The sequence below is a fragment of the Schistocerca nitens genome, chromosome 10 (assembly GCF_023898315.1).
Source record: "Schistocerca nitens isolate TAMUIC-IGC-003100 chromosome 10, iqSchNite1.1, whole genome shotgun sequence".
Classification (NCBI taxonomy): domain Eukaryota; kingdom Metazoa; phylum Arthropoda; class Insecta; order Orthoptera; family Acrididae; genus Schistocerca; species Schistocerca nitens.
Genome location: NC_064623.1, coordinates 172,256,614 through 172,271,128, shown reverse-complemented (window position 1 = coordinate 172,271,128; position 14,515 = coordinate 172,256,614). Strand labels below are relative to the sequence as shown.

Below are 14,515 nucleotides of genomic sequence, written 5' to 3'. Positions count from 1 at the left end.
ACGACTCACTATCAGACCCAAACTTTCACGTGTCGTCAACCATGCATCTGTAGTCGCCGCAGTGCCTGTACCCATGGACATGCATGCATGACCCAAGGAACTTTGCATCGTAATCGAAATAATACAGGCCCTGCAATATCGTATTGAAGAGCCCAGCTTGTGTTGCAGGCACAGAAAGTATAGCAACAATGATCCGTCTGTGGCTCTGTGTCTTCTTGATCAGCCATTAGCTAATTCAGATATGAACATTGTCCCTCTCTTGCTACTTCTCGACCCACTATGTTCACTGGGACGGGTGTCTGGCTTCAGAGTCTAGTTGAGGTGAGTCTTATATACACTACTGGCCATTAAAATTGCCGCACCTCGAAGATGACGTGCTACAGACGCGAAATTTAACCGACAGGTAGAAGATGCTGTTATATGCAAATGATTAGCTTTTCAAAGCATTCACACAAGAATAAGATTTTCACTGTGCAGCGGAGTTTTCACACAAGGTTGGCGCCGGTGGCGACACCTACAACATGCTGACATGAGGAAAGTTTCAAACCAATTTCTTATACACAAACAGCAGTTGACCGGCGTTGCCTAGTGAAACGTTGCTGTGATGCCCCGTGTAAGGAGGAGAAATGCGTACCATCACGTCTCCGACTTTGATGAAGGTCGGATTGTAGCCTATCGCGATTGCGGTTTATCGTATGCCGACATTGCTGCACGCGTTGGTCGAAATCCAATGACAGCAGAATATGGAATCGGTGGGTTCAGGAGGGTAATACGGCACGCCGTGCTGGATCCCAACGGCCTCGTACTTCTAACAGTCGAGATGACAGACATCTTATCCGCATGGCTGTAACGGATCGTGCAGCCACGTCGCGATCCCTGAGTCAATAGATGGGGACATTTGCAAGACAACAACCATCTGCACAAACAGTTCGACGACGTTTGTAGCAGCATGGACTATCAGCTCGGAGACCATGGCTGCGGTTACCCTTGACGCTGTATCACAGACAGGAGCGCCTGCGATGGTGTACTGAATGACGAACCTGGATGCATGAATGGCAAAACGTAATTTTTTCGGATGAATCCAGGTTCTGTTTACAGTATCATGATGGTCGCATCCATGTTTGGCGAGATCGCGGTGAACGAACATTGGAAGGGTGTATTCGTCATCGCTATAGTGGCGCATCACCCGGCGTGATGGTATGGGGTGCCATTTGTTACACGTCTCGGTCACCTCTTGTTCGCATTGACGGCACTTTGAACAGTGGACGTTACATTTCATATGTGTTACGACCCGTGGCTCTACCCTTCATTCGATCCCTGCGAAACCCTACATTTCAGCAGGATAATTCACGACCGCATGTTGCAGGTCCTGTACGGGCCTTCCTGGATACAGAAAATGTTCGACTGCTGCCATGGCCAGCACTTTCTGCAGATCTCTCACCAGTTGAAAACGTCTGGTCAATGGTGGCCGAGCAACTGGCTCGTCACAATACGCCAGTCACTGCTCTTGGCGAACTGTGGTGTCGTGTTGAAGCTGCATGGACAGCTGTACCTGTACGCGCCATCCAAGTTATGTTTGACTCAATGCCCAGGCGTATCAAGGCCGGTATTACGGCGAGAGGTGGTTGTTCTGGGTACTGGTTTCTCAGAATCTATGCACCCAAATTGCGTGAAAATGTAATCACATGTCAGTTCTAGTACAATACACTCCTGGAAATGGAAAAAAGAACACATTGACACCGGTGTGTCAGACCCACCATACTTGCTCCGGACACTGCGAGAGGGCTGTACAAGCAATGATCACACGCACGGCACAGCGGACACACCAGGAACCGCGGTGTTGGCCGTCGAATGGCGCTAGCTGCGCAGCATTTGTGCACCGCCGCCGTCAGTGTCAGCAGCCAGTTTGCCGTGGCATACGGAGCTCCATCGCAGTCTTTAACACTGGTGACATGCCGCGACAGCGTGGACGTGAACCGTATGTGCAGTTGACGGACTTTGAGCGAGGGCGTATAGTGGGCATGCGGGAGGCCGGGTGGACGTACCGCCGAATTGCTCATCACGTGGGGCGTGAGGTCTCCACAGTACATCGATGTTGTCGCCAGTGGTCGGCGGAAGGTGCACGTGCCCGTCGACCTGGGACCAGACCGCAGCGACGCACGGATGCACGCCAAGACCGTAGGATCCTACGCAGTGCCGTAGGGGACCGCACCGCCACTTCCCAGCAAATTAGGGATACTGTTGCTCCTGGGGTATCGGCGAGGACCATTCGCAACCGTCTCCATGAAGCTGGGCTACGGTCCCGCACACCGTTAGGCCGTCTTCCGCTCACGCCCCAACATCGTGCAGCCCGCCTCCAGTGGTGTCGCGACAGGCGTGAATGAAGGGACGAATGGAGACGTGTCGTCTTCAGCGATGAGAGTCGCTTCTGCCTTGGTGCCAATGATGGTCGTATGCGTGTTTGGCGCCGTGCAGGTGAGCGCCACAATCAGGACTGCATACGACCGAGGCACACAGGGTGGGGAGCGATCTCCTACACTGGCCGTACACCACTGGTGATCGTCGAGGGGACACTGAATAGTGCACGGTACATCCAAACCGTCATCGAACCCATCGTTCTACCATTCCTAGACCGGCAAGGGAACTTGCTGTTCCAACAGGACAATGCACGTCCGCATGTATCCCGTGCCACCCAACGTGCTCTAGAAGGTGTAAGTCAACTACCCTGGCCAGCAAGATCTCCGGATCTGTCCCCCATTGAGCATGTTTGGGACTGGATGAAGCGTCGTCTCACGCGGTCTGCACGTCCAGCACGAACGCTGGTCCAACTGAGGCGCCAGGTGGAAATGGCATGGCAAGCCGTTCCACAGGACTACATCCAGCATCTCTACGATCGTCTCCATGGGAGAATAGCAGCCTGCATTGCTGCGAAAGGTGGATATACACTGTACTAGTGCCGACATTGTGCATGCTCTGTTGCCTGTGTCTATGTGCCTGTGGTTCTGTCAGTGTGATCATGTGATGTATCTGACCCCAGGAATGTGTCAATAAAGTTTCCCCTTCCTGGGACAATGAATTCACGGTGTTCTTATTTCAATTTCCAGGAGTGTATATTTGTTCAATGAATACCTGTTTATCATCTGCATTTCTTCTTGGTGTAGCAATTTTAATGGCCAGTAGTGTAACTGAATTGTCTGAATGTATTGATTTTTTACTTGTCAAGTATCGTCTGTCATTTCAAAACACCCATCAAACGTCCAGATCCTCATCCGTCTTACGCAGGTGCCGCTTCTATGACAGTACAAATTGCTGTCAGAAGTGGGATTCCCCACCCTTAAGTCCTAAATGAGGCCATTAATATTTCGGTTCATGTGTAACGCCTCTTGTCAGATGAGTAAATGTCACTGCTTTTGCCGTGCCACGAGTCTGGCTGCAGTTGCCTCTCAAGCGCTCAATCAGCGTATTCCACCACTGCAGCACAGGCAGATTCCGGCCTGCTGTTGGTTGTGACCAGCCAGATGGTCCTGCCTGGGTGTGTTTCAACAGCCCTTACCAGGGCAGTGCTATCACATCAGTACCTGCAGCCCGCCACTGTACATCCCTCTCTAGCTGCCCTGACGGAGTGTCCCGCAATCATCTCTGGATAAACATCAAGAGAGCCGTGTAGCAGCCACGTGTTGGATATACGCGCCACCATCATCCCAGCGCCTCCTCTCTGGTTCCACGTGCCTGAGGCTCCACTAACATGCGCCCCTGCTGAAGCCACCCTCCACGCCTCACACTGCATCATTCACGGCTCGTCACGTGAAAGACTGTTAGTGTCGCTACAGGTTTTTCTTTAGAGCCATCTAGCTGCTAATGCGAATGCGAGTCTTCGAAAGAGCGAGGCGCCACACTCCTGTTTTCAGACACACAATCCTGAGTTGATCGACCAACCTGTTCGTATAAGTGCAGTTGAACTATTTTGTCTATTCGTTTCGAGTACACATTGTGCCTACCGCAAGCTCGAGCAGAGTTGTCTGGCTGAGACCTGCAAGATGAGATAGCTACACTTACGTTATGAAATCTGGGATTAGAAGAGTAGTTACAACAAGACAAGAGTCGCCTTCTGCTTACAAAGTTAACCAAAGTATACAAGCTACATAAAATCAGGCCACTCTTGTGTGAAAAACTGACGTGGCAGGCAATTTCCCTCTGTTCATTTTTATATGCTCTTTGTTGGGAAAACCCTCTGGAAATGGTGCCAACCCAATGTCTTCATAGCCATTTGACATTTGTAACTGTCATAAATGCCTGAACATATGTGAAATCAGTAGAAACTTAAAATAATGCCAACAGGTTTCAGGTAATACACTCCTGGAAATGGAAAAAAGAACACATTGACACCGGTGTGTCAGACCCACCATACTTGCTCCGGACACTGCGAGAGGGCTGTACAAGCAATGATCACACGCACGGCACAGCGGACACACCAGGAACCGCGGTGTTGGCCGTCGAATGGCGCTAGCTGCGCAGCATTTGTGCACCGCCGCCGTCAGTGTCAGCCAGTTTGCCGTGGCATACGGAGCTCCATCGCAGTCTTTAACACTGGTAGCATGCCGCGACAGCGTGGACGTGAACCGTATGTGCAGTTGACGGACTTTGAGCGAGGGCGTATAGTGGGCATGCGGGAGGCCGGGTGGACGTACCGCCGAATTGCTCAACACGTGGGGCGTGAGGTCTCCACAGTACATCGATGTTGTCGCCAGTGGTCGGCGGAAGGTGCACGTGCCCGTCGACCTGGGACCGGACCGCAGCGACGCACGGATGCACGCCAAGACCGTAGGATCCTACGCAGTGCCGTAGGGGACCGCACCGCCACTTCCCAGCAAATTAGGGACACTGTTGCTCCTGGGGTATCGGCGAGGACCATTCGCAACCGTCTCCATGAAGCTGGGCTACGGTCCCGCACACCGTTAGGCCGTCTTCCGCTCACGCCCCAACATCGTGCAGCCCGCCTCCAGTGGTGTCGCGACAGGCGTGAATGGAGGGACGAATGGAGACGTGTCGTCTTCAGCGATGAGAGTCGCTTCTGCCTTGGTGCCAATGATGGTCGTATGCGTGTTTGGCGCCGTGCAGGTGAGCGCCACAATCAGGACTGCATACGACCGAGGCACACAGGGCCAACACCCGGCATCATGGTGTGGGGAGCGATCTCCTACACTGGCCGTACACCACTGGTGATCGTCGAGGGGACACTGAATAGTGCACGGTACATCCAAACCGTCGTCGAACCCATCGTTCTACCATTCCTAGACCGGCAAGGGAACTTGCTGTTCCAACAGGACAATGCACGTCCGCATGTATCCCGTGCCACCCAACGTGCTCTAGAAGGTGTAAGTCAACTACCCTGGCCAGCAAGATCTCCGGATCTGTCCCCCATTGAGCATGTTTGGGACTGGATGAAGCGTCGTCTCACGCGGTCTGCACGTCCAGCACGAACGCTGGTCCAACTGAGGCGCCAGGTGGAAATGGCATGGCAAGCCGTTCCACAGGACTACATCCAGCATCTCTACGATCGTCTCCATGGGAGAATAGCAGCCTGCATTGCTGCGAAAGGTGGATATACACTGTACTAGTGCCGACATTGTGCATGCTCTGTTGCCTGTGTCTATGTGCCTGTGGTTCTGTCAGTGTGATCATGTGATGTATCTGACCCCAGGAATGAGTCAATAAAGTTTCCCCTTCCTGGGACAATGAATTCACGGTGTTCTTATTTCAATTTCCAGGAGTGTAGTTGAAGAGTTAATAGCCAAGTGCATAGGAAAAGACGTTTGAGTTACCACAAAGACAAGATGTCTTTCGTAATCAGTGGGTAGGAGAGCATTTGGAAATTTTTTCTGATAGAATACGCACAGTTTTGTGCCATAGGAATGGAGTTGGGCCAAGTGAGAAATGGTATGTCAGAGACGAGAGCAACAGATTTATCTAATGGTGAATAACTCCACGTATTGGTTACGAAGTAAAATGTGAGTGGTCCTTGTCTTTTCATGAAGTGGCTCATCTTACTCTTTGGACAGAGGTGGCTGCACTTTTGTTGAGATGTCTTCATGTGGTAACAAATTGTAGGCGATGTGAATTAGCGTTTCACATCACTGATGGGTCGTGGGCTCCTTTCTGCCCTTACTGTAAGAAATTGGCCACTGAAGTACCACTTGCCGCCACCCATGGGAAAAACTGACGCCGCGCAGAGTGGCTGCGCAGCCCTTCCCTCTGGAGGTTCGAGTCCTCCCTCGGGCAGGGGTGTGTGTGTGTTGTTCTTAACATAAGTTAGTTTAAATTAATTTAAGTAGTGTGTAAATCTAGGGACCGATGACCTAAGCATTTGGTCCCTAGACACATTTGAACATTTGAAAAACTGAAATGGGACATGGCAGGATTTCGATGTTTTTAGAGATTTGACAGTTCCTCCAAGGCCTAGTAACTTAGGAGTCGTGGGTTAGCGACGACATATTGTTGCATTTGCTCGGTTTCGTTTTCGCGCCCAGGTCTATTCCGTCTACCATTATCTTTTCTATTGAAACATGATCTTCTTTGTTAATGCCATTCTGTATTCCCATAAGTGAAGAATATACACTCCTGGAAATTGAAATAAGAACACCGTGAATTCATTGTCCCAGGAAGGGGAAACTTTATTGACACATTCCTGGGGTCAGATACATCACATGATCACACTGACAGAACCACAGGCACATAGACACAGGCAACAGAGCATGCACAATGTCGGCACTAGTACAGTGTATATCCACCTTTCGCAGCAATGCAGGCTGCTATTCTCCCATGGAGACGATCGTAGAGATGCTGGATGTAGTCCTGTGGAACGGCTTGCCATGCCATTTCCACCTGGCGCCTCAGTTGGACCAGCGTTCGTGCTGGACGTGCAGACCGCGTGAGACGACGCTTCATCCAGTCCCAAACATGCTCAATGGGGGACAGATCCGGAGATCTTGCTGGCCAGGGTAGTTGACTTACACCCTCTAGAGCACGTTGGGTGGCACGGGATACATGCGGACGTGCATTGTCCTGTTGGAACAGCAAGTTCCCTTGCCGGTCTAGGAATGGTAGAACGATGGGTTCGATGACGGTTTGGATGTACCGTGCACTATTCAGTGTCCCCTCGACGATCACCAGTGGTGTACGGCCAGTGTAGGAGATCACTCCCCACACCATGATGCCGGGTGTTGGCCCTGTGTGCCTCGGTCGTATGCAGTCCTGATTGTGGCGCTCACCTGCACGGCGCCAAACACGCATACGACCATCATTGGCACCAAGGCAGAAGCGACTCTCATCGCTGAAGACGACACGTCTCCATTCGTCCCTCCATTCACGCCTGTCGCGACACCACTGGAGGCGGGCTGCACGATGTTGGGGCGTGAGCGGAAGACGGCCTAACGGTGTGCGGGACCGTAGCCCAGCTTCATGGAGACGGTTGCGAATGGTCCTCGCCGATACCCCAGGAGCAACAGTGTCCCTAATTTGCTGGGAAGTGGCGGTGCGGTCCCCTACGGCACTGCGTAGGATCCTACGGTCTTGGCGTGCATCCGTGCGTCGCTGCGGTCCGGTCCCAGGTCGACGGGCACGTGCACCTTCCGCCGACCACTGGCGACAACATCGATGTACTGTGGAGACCTCACGCCCCACGTGTTGAGCAATTCGGCGGTACGTCCACCCGGCCTCCCGCATGCCCACTATACGCCCTCGCTCAAAGTCCGTCAACTGCACATACGGTTCACGTCCACGCTGTCGCGGCATGCTACCAGTGTTAAAGACTGCGATGGAGCTCCGTATGCCACGGCAAACTGGCTGACACTGACGGCGGCGGTGCACAAATGCTGCGCAGCTAGCGCCATTCGACGGCCAACACCGCGGTTCCTGGTGTGTCCGCTGTGCCGTGCGTGTGATCATTGCTTGTACAGCCCTCTCGCAGTGTCCGGAGCAAGTATGGTGGGTCTGACACACCGGTGTCAATGTGTTCTTTTTTCCATTTCCAGGAGTGTAGATTGAGGATAAACTGCAACAATACAGAACTAATAGTAAGTAGCAGAATGAGAATACTGAGAAACTAAACATCAAAACTGGTTATCATATAGTAGACGAAGTAAAGTAATTCGCCTACCTTGGAAGGAAAGTAACCCACGATGGACGTATCACGAAGGACATAAAATGCAGTGGCAAAGAGAGCGTTCCTGGTCAAGAGGAGTCTACTAGTACCAAACATAGGACTCAAGCTGAGGGAGAAATTTCTGAGAATGTACATGTGGAGTACAGAATTTTTTGTTGGTAATCATGGACTGTGAGAATGTCGAAACAGAAGAGAAGCGAAGCAAAAATATGGTTCAAATGGCTCTGAGCACTATGGGACTTAACTTCTGAGGTCATCAGTCCCCTAGAACTTAGATCTACTTAAACCTAACTAACCTAAGGACATCACACACATCCATGCCCGAGGCAAGATTCGAACCCGCGACCGTAGCGGTCGCGCGGTTGCAGACTGTAGCGCCTAGAACCGCTCGGCCACCGCGGCCGGCGAAGCGAAACATTTGACATGTGGAGCTACAGAAGAAAGCTGGAAATAAGATGGGCTGATACGGTAAGGAATGACAAGGCTCTTCACGAATCGGTGAAGAGAGGAACATATGGAAAACACTGACAAGGTATAGGGCCAGAATGATAGGACATCGCTTAAGGCACCAGTGAACGAATTCCACGGTACTAGAGAGAGCTGTAGAGGGTAAAAGCTGTAGATGAAGACAGAGACAAGATTACATTCAGCAATTATTTGAGGATATAGCGTGCCAAAGTTACTCTGAGATGAAGATGTTGCCACAGCATAGAATTTCATTGCAGGCTACATCAAGCAGTCAGAAGACTAAAAATTAAAATAGAATAAAATAAAAATAAAAAGTTTACAATACAAGTTTTCTACTTATATCGTAAAATACTTTCACATTAATTTGAATGTTTTTATTGCAACACTGATGGAGTATTCACCGAAAGAAAGTCATGAATAAGCCTCAAGAGCTTAGCTGTATGCAATCGGCTTCCAGACATGCATGCACCCACAAGTTTTGTGGAATTTACACTCTCAATGATTGTAAGTGACACCTGTTCTGTCGTTTAGAATTTTTCTGATTCTGATATATGTTAATCTGTATTCTACAAGCTAATCAAAAACGCAGTTTAAACACTATGGGATCTATGGGCAATTATCAAACATTTGAAGTATACAAAATATATAGGTACCTTTTCGCAATAACTATATGTTTGAGTGCACAAGTTGATAATGTAAATTAGTTTTTTTGCTGATGGTGCCCAATTAAAAACATCCTTTGCTTGTTGTACCCTCTGACTTTTGTAGTTTTAAGTCATCCATTATATTTGAAAACACTGTTCTCTTATGCTGCATGGTCCTATGCTATTGTCACTGACATGTCATATTTAGTAAATACTTAAGGTATTAGACCATAATTTTAACAATTGCTTCAGGCCATTGGAAGGTACCTCACCAATTTCCAAACGCATGTATGTAAACCAAATTTGTAGAATGTAAATGGCGCCTTACGAAAAGGAAGGTGGTGGGAATATACATCTACGCCAGCTGAGCAAGGAATGTCAACAAATAGAATAAACTGCCCATCTCTGGTTCCACCATTAGAATAAGCCTGGTAAAAGGGAAGGGGTAGGGATTAGGTATGGTAGGGTGTGAGGGAAGGACAAGATATCTGCCAGCAATGCAGTCTGGGTTCTTATGCCCCAAACCAGCCTACTGTCAACAGTGTCAGATGTTGTCACTGTGAACGACCCAGGGAAGCAAGTACTCGTGTGAGATAAGATGGAAACTGACTGTTCATTTGGCACTTATAACTAAATTAAAATAAAAACTATGTACTGCTATTACATGTTAATTGTTTGATACTGTGGGAGTCTGTAGGTATTTTATTTAGTTATATCAATTTGCTGTGTGAGGCACATATCTGTTTTACATATTTCTATGAGTGTACATATATTGAGATTCGATAAGTAAAAATATTTCTCAAGCCTGTATACTAATAAACGCTTTCACTCTATATTCTCTTACTCGTACATTGCATTATTAAATTTATTGCCTTTTGTGCCTAACAGGTCCACTCCAAACCAAAGTTCGAGTAACCTTCGCTTGTGGGATCCCTTTGAAATTACGAAATGAGTAATCGCCGAGTCGCCTGTAGAAACACTATCGGGCTACTTTAGTGCAGTTCAGGAAAGGTGCAGCTTCAGTTTTGCAGATAAAATTGAGTGACTAATTGTAGGTGAAACAGACCAAAAATTTTCCCACAATAGCTTTACTTATTTCCATGCTGAAGGTCACTTTTACTAATTATTAGAAAATGGAATATCCCTCAGTATATCTAAAAAATGCACTCAACTGTAAATAATACTCTTCGTTGAAATTATAATTTCAATTTTAATAGGCCTACACTTACATGAACCAACAATGGGCAGTAAGAACAGCAATTTCAACAGAATCACCACAGGAGAAGTAAATGATTTTACGTTGTTTCGTCACATATATACTTTGACATAAGAAACAATTGAAGCAAATTATGATGTATTCTATGTCACATCATTCATTAACTTATAGACCTTTGTCGTGATACATAATTCTCTTACGCAACTTGCCTCTTTTTTAATTACAATTTATCACTCATAAGAAAGGAAACATGAATAACATAAATATAGAAAAGAGACGCTACACACATTCATTTATTACTGTTATACTTTTTTTAGTAGATCGTGACAACTACTGCCATTGCCAACGAAGTTCCAGAACAGATTTTCGTATGTCTAAAAAAGGAATAAATGTTGTTTTCATATTATCTGGTATGTGTGCGTCCTTGAAATGACCTTGGCCGTATTGCCGCACAGACTCACTAGGTGGCAGTGCTATGCTTAGCAACACACTGTTTCGGTTCTTGGCGCATTAGTTACTGTGACACAATGGATGTTGATTGTGAGCAAAGAGTGAATATGAATTTCTGCGTTAAGCCTGGGAAAACCCCTAGTCAAATGTGGACAATGATTAAGCAAGAATATGCATGCCAGGCACATTCAACAACTCGTGTTTTCGAGTGGCACAAAACGTTTCGTGAAGGCAGACATTCAGTGCAAGACGATTCCAGACCTGGTCGCCTATCTACAGCACATACCGATGCAAACCAGAGCGTGTAAGATAGTTATTTCAAGAACACTATCATATAACTCTGACTGCATTATCAGATTAACGTAATTTTAATCGTGATGTGTGCCGTAAGATTTTATGCGAAAACTGCCGGAAACCGAAACTTAATGCAAAAACACACTAACAGACGAACAGAAAGACGAATGAGGAAAACTTTCTGCTGAACTACTGGACAGAGTCAGATGTGTTCCACATTTCAGTCATGGATTATTGCTGGGGATGAAAGTTGGTGCCACAAGTATGAACCTCATATGAAGTGTCAAAAGTGCAGAACGGATGAGTTCGAATCACCGGCATCGAGAAAAGTCAAACGACAAGGTTCGGGAACAAAGACAATGTTGATCGCATTCTGTGATAGTAAACGATTAGTTCACCATGAGTATGTTCCCCCAGGTCAAACAGTGAACCAAACTCATTACATCGCAGTCTTGAAACGTTTGAGACAACCGATTAGACGTCGCTGTTATGATTGTGGCATTCTCAGGATTGATTCTTACCGGACGCCATTGCAATACCCCATACGCTTTATCTGTTACCGATTAACTGGCCAGACATTCTGTTATTGCCTTCTGTATCCGCCATATTGTCCTAACCTCTAGCCTTGCTATTCTTTCTTGTTTCTGCAAGCTTCATTAAGGTATCGCAGACGTCAAACAGGCTGTGACCAAAGAGCTTACAAGCACCACAGCTGAAAATTTCCCTGCTTGCTTCCAAGACCTCCCGAAACGTTGGCAACTTTGTAGATAGCCAAGGCAGTTATTTTGACAGCGGCTAGCGTCATTGCTTGGTAAATACGTACAATTTTCGATTTAAAAAGAAAAACTTTCCTGGAAATTTTATGACAAAGAGAATACAAAATTGTTAAGGCTTTCGTGGCCACTTGTTGACAAACTGCCTATTGGCTTCTGTCTCGGGTTCTTCGGCCGACGTTCATCTAATGATTTTTCTGACGTTTCGCCAGCACGAGTGGCTGGCATTGTCAAAGCTTCACCCTCCATTGCCGGTGGTGAACTGGAGGCGAGCTCGCGGCCGCAGACTATATGTACCTGGCGCGCCAACGTCCGAGGGCTTCTCCGCGGTCATTTCCGGTGCGGTTCTCCTCTTGCTACCTGCGACGGTCGTTCGCTGCAGTACGGGAAGCCAGGATCCGTTTACCTTAAGGCTTTCCTCTTTCTTGTTGAAACTGTTCGCGTGTTTTTGGATTTCTACAGCTTCTCTGAACAAGCGCGTGTGATAGTGCTTCTCTACAGCCAGAACTTCCGTGTCGGCGAATTTTATTACGTGGTCGGTCTCATTCAGTGCGTGCTCTGCCACGGCCGATTTCTCCACCTGCCCCAACCTGCAATGTCGCTTATGCTCTTTGATCCTGGTGTTAATGGATCGTCCAGTCATTCCGACATAAACTTTTCCGCATGTGCAAGGTATACGGTATATTCCCGACATTGCAAGTGGGTCTCTTTTCTCCTTCGCCGATCTAAGACACTCTTTGATCTTCCTTGTCGGTTTGAAAATCGTCTTTACGCCGTGTTTGCGCAATATACGGCCGATTCTGTCCGTCACTCTGGGAATGTATGGCAGAAAGGCCGTACCCGACATTTCTTTTTCTGGTTCCTTACTTCGCCGAGTGTTTAGCTCTGTTACACTTCTAATGTAATTTGTGGAGTACCCATTGCTCCTCAGAACAGTTTCCAGGTGTTGCATTTCTCGTTTGAGGTGTTGAGGCTCACATATTCGTCCTGCTCTCGTTACGAGCGTACTAATCATGCCTCTTTTCTGGCTCGGGTGGTGGTTTGACAGTTTGTGCAGGTATCGGTCCGTGTGTGTCGGTTTTCGATACACGCTGTGTCCCAGGTTTTCGCCGTCCCTTGTGACCAGCACATCTAGAAATGGCAGTTTCCTGTCCTTTTCTACCTCCATGGTAAATGTTATGTTGGCATGGAGGCTGTTCAAGTGTCTCAGGAATTCACCGAGCTGTTCTTCACCATGGCTCCACACCACGAAAGTATCATCGACGTACCTGTACCACAGCTGGAAGGCGTCGCCATGGGTAGTCCTCTCAGTCCAGTGGTGGCCAACTTCTTCATGGAACAATTCGAAGCACAGGCACTGGACTCGGCGACTTGCAAACCTAAGGTGTGGTACAGGTACGTCGATGATACTTTCGTGGTGTGGAGCCATGGTGAAGAACAGCTCGGTGAATTCCTGAGACACTTGAACAGCCTCCATGCCAACATAACATTTACCATGGAGGTAGAAAAGGACAGGAAACTGCCATTTCTAGATGTGCTGGTCACAAGGGACGGCGAAAACCTGGGACACAGCGTGTATCGAAAACCGACACACACGGACCGATACCTGCACAAACTGTCAAACCACCACCCGAGCCAGAAAAGAGGCATGATTAGTACGCTCGTAACGAGAGCAGGACGAATATGTGAGCCTCAACACCTCAAACGAGAAATGCAACACCTGGAAACTGTTCTGAGGAGCAATGGGTACTCCACAAATTACATTAGAAGTGTAACAGAGCTAAACACTCGGCGAAGTAAGGAACCAGAAAAAGAAATGTCGGGTACGGCCTTTCTGCCATACATTCCCAGAGTGACGGACAGAATCGGCCGTATATTGCGCAAACACGGCGTAAAGACGATTTTCAAACCGACAAGGAAGATCAAAGAGTGTCTTAGATCGGCGAAGGAGAAAAGAGACCCACTTGCAATGTCGGGAATATACCGTATACCTTGCACATGCGGAAAAGTTTATGTCGGAATGACTGGACGATCCATTAACACCAGGATCAAAGAGCATAAGCGACATTGCAGGTTGGGGCAGGTGGAGAAATCGGCCGTGGCAGAGCACGCACTGAATGAGACCGACCACGTAATAAAATTCGCCGACACGGAAGTTCTGGCTGTAGAGAAGCACTATCACACGCGCTTGTTCAGAGAAGCTGTAGAAATCCAAAAACACGCGAACAGTTTCAACAAGAAAGAGGAAAGCCTTAAGGTAAACGGATCCTGGCTTCCCGTACTGCAGCGAACGACCGTCGCAGGTAGCAAGAGGAGAACCGCACCGGAAATGACCGCGGAGAAGCCCTCGGACGTTGGCGCGCCAGGTACATATAGTCTGCGGCCGCGAGCTCGCCTCCAGTTCACCACCGGCAATGGAGGGTGAAGCTTTGACAATGCCAGCCACTCGTGCTGGCGAAACGTCAGAAAAATCATTAGATGAACGTCGGCCGAAGAACCCGAGACAGAA

At 48.3% G+C, this 14,515-nt stretch overlaps 1 protein-coding gene across 1 annotated transcript in view; it reads right to left on the bottom strand.

The window, feature by feature from the left end:
* LOC126210197 (cytochrome P450 4C1-like) overlaps positions 1 to 14,515 on the bottom strand; it is a 182,540-nt gene that overhangs the window by 78,016 nt on the left and 90,009 nt on the right. The window lies entirely within an intron of this gene.